General features: G+C 49.6%; 1 long non-coding RNA gene across 1 annotated transcript in view; it reads left to right on the top strand.

The window, feature by feature from the left end:
• Positions 1-631: 631 nt before the first annotated feature.
• The window catches only part of LOC106725328, a 9,520-nt gene continuing 7,128 nt past the window's right edge, over positions 632-3,023 (top strand). The window contains exons 1-2 of the long non-coding RNA XR_001361194.1: positions 632-685; positions 972-1,049. This is a non-coding gene — a long non-coding RNA (uncharacterized LOC106725328). The remainder of the gene's footprint in view (positions 686-971; positions 1,050-3,023) is intronic.

Below are 3,023 nucleotides of genomic sequence, written 5' to 3'. Positions count from 1 at the left end.
CTGTGGGAAATGGGACTTGGGTTAATAACATTCTTCTGGTTATGCAACATGTCAAACGTAATTAGTTTATGGCTAGAAACAATAAGTTAAAATGAGAAGTCTGACCTTCTAATTAGTCACTAGGGACTTTCCCATTATTAGTACTCTCAAATAAACAGCGCTGGCCAAAAGTTTATGTACTGCAAAACATTTACGTGAAATGAAAATGCCTGCTCTCAGCATTGTTTTACGCTCTGCTCATCCTTCGGCCCATGTCTTCCAAAAAGCATAGTTGAAGACTGGCCTCCCACCCCTGCTGCGACTGGCCTGCCTCCACTAAGGATGAGGGGTCTTCGCACTCAGCCTGTTTCACATTCTTCTCATCTTTCCCCACCCCCTCTCCTAAAAAACCTCACTGGAGCACAACAACATGCCTCCTCCCCAAAGGTGAAATGAACCCTCTCCCTCTGAAAAGTGTGCCTTTTATACCTTTAACATTTCTTTTCCTTTTCCTGGCGCTGAGCTGGGTGAACAGTGCCCTGACTTCCCGCTCCGGCCGTAGCCCTTTTAAGTCCTGGGAAAACTTGGAGAGGAAAAGTCTAACCTGAAAAGCGATATCTTAAGACAATTTATTCTCTTCCAGCAGGAAAGGAACTTTTCCAGCCGGGAAGTCACAGCTTGGTGGCTTAACACTGTCTGCCTTAAGGTACGTCTTATTTTTTCAATCAGCACTTGGTACGTTCCCAGAACTTACCTTCTCTCCCAGCACAGTGTTGTTCCATCTTCCGACAATTACCCCATTACCCACCCATTTGCTAGAATGGCAGGTGAGGACAAGGGCAGGCCGGGAGAGATACCCCCCAGCACCCACCGAAAAGAGGGGGACCATTGGCAGTCTTGATGTCCCCAGGACCCCTCCTGTCTTCCTGAGCCCTTGTCTTTCTGAATCATCCCACAGAAGCTATCCTAACTGTTTGACTTTTCTCTATTAGATTGTCAGCTACCTGGGGTCGAAGTCGATGTCAAACTCATCTGTTTCCCAAGGCTCCTGACACGTGGGATTTGCTATTGTAAGTACTTGGTTTTGTAAATAACACCTAATAAAGTTCCCAACAGCCTGTCCTGGTTTCAGTTACTTTCACATATTATATCTTTGGTCCTGTGACAACCCTTTGAGGCAGATAGGAACCTGCCCTTTCCCAATTCATCCCTCACCCCAGTCCTGTCCATTGTAAGTTGTGCTTTCTGTTCCCTGAGCCCTGTTTTCTGTGGGTATAGGAAGAAAAATATGAAGCCACCTCCCTTTTGCCGAGAAGGGGAGAGCTTGTCCTTACCCATAACATTGTCTGGCAAGTCTTCAGTTTCCGGGGGCGAGTAGATAGCAGTCCTCCGACTAGGGAGCTCTCGCTGCTCCCATTCTCCTTCCCTGGCCTCCTGTTCCACATGCAAGGGGAGTGGGGCACTGGGGGTTCGGGGCTGAGTCCCAGGGATGCGGCTCAGGCCTCTGCTGCGAGATCGGCTTCGGTGATCCATGTTGATTGATTGGCTGTTGAATGAACAGCCTCAGTAAATTCTAGGCCCTTTGCTGGGGCTCTAAGTTTGGGAACTGGGAGAGGAAGCTTGGGTAGAGAGTTACTTCCTAACACCTCTGCTCTGGGCTGAGCTGAGGTGCCCCAGTTGGCAGCAGGGGTTGCCCACCAAGTGGGCCCGTGAACCTCCTGCCCCCTGGAGAGAATGGCCAGATAGGCCAGCTCCCAAGCGCCAACTGTGTGCCCCTCAGTTGCAGCGGAATCCTTTGGCAGTTGACATTCTGAGTGGCAGTTTGCTCTGAATCCTTCTGTCCAATGATATTTCCTGAGTGCCTGCCTCTGCAGGCAGGCATTGTGCTGTCACAGTGGCAGTCACAGGAAGCTTGGGCAGGGGCACTGCTCCCAAGGCACTCACCATCCAGCTGGAGTCAGTTACCCATGTTAATAGTATAAAACCATCAGGCACATAGGGGTGGTTCTATATGTAGAATGCACCTGAGGAACACCTGGGGAGCTGAAAAACATTCAAGTGTATGGAACAAGCCCCAGAAATGATTTAAGAGGTCCTGGGGCAGGGGGGTGGTCCCAAGTGTCTTTGGTTTCACAAAAGATGTGTTGGCTGAAAAACCACCACTGATGGAGGTTAATAGCACAGGTTTGGAGTCAGCTGGTTCTTGGTCCCAATGTGAGTTCTACCGCCGCTGTCCTTGTGGCCTTGGGAAGGGTATTGAACCTCTCTGAGCCTGAGTTTCATCTGTAGATGGGCGACGTTAATACCCTCCCCATGTGAGACTGAAAGGATAATGAGTTTCATGATATAAGTGTAAAACCTAACTTGGAATGTGGGCCAGACTTAGGGACTCACTTCTAGTGCACAGGTCAGGAGGAATGCTTTGTGACTTCTGAGGCCAAATCATAAAAAGGATTGTTTCTGTCTGTCTTGGATATAGATTACTTTTTATCCAGACATTTTTTTTAGATGAAATTCACAAAACATAGAATTTATCCTTCAAAATGTGTAATTCAGTGGTTGTTAGTATAGTCATATTGTTCTGCTTTGTGCTCACTACTGTCTTATTCCAGAATGTTTCTATCACCTCCAAAAAGAAACCTCATGTCTGTTAGCAGTGAATTCCTCCCTTTCCCCAAGCTCCTGGCAAAAACAAATCTGCTTTATATATATATATACACTAGAGGCCTGGTGCACAAAAATTTGTGCACTGGGGGGGAAGGGGGTCCCTCAGCCCGTCCTGTGCCCTCTCGCAGTCTGGGACCCCTCGGGAGATAATGACCTGCTGGCTTAGGCCTGCTCCCGGGTGGCAGAGGGCAGGCCCAATCCCTAGGTGCAGCCTCTGGTCGGGCTCAGAGCAGGGCCGATTGGGGAGTTGGGGCACCGCCCCCTGTCATGCACAGAGCAGGGCGGATTGGGAGGTTGCGATGCCACCCTCAGTCATGCTCAGGGTAGGGCCGATTGGGGGGTTGGGGCACCGCCCCCTGTCACACTCAAGGCAGGGT

The sequence above is a fragment of the Myotis brandtii genome, unplaced genomic scaffold, assembly GCF_000412655.1.
Source record: "Myotis brandtii unplaced genomic scaffold, ASM41265v1 scaffold156, whole genome shotgun sequence".
Lineage (NCBI taxonomy): Eukaryota > Metazoa > Chordata > Mammalia > Chiroptera > Vespertilionidae > Myotis > Myotis brandtii.
This window is presented reverse-complemented; position numbering and strand designations above follow the sequence as displayed.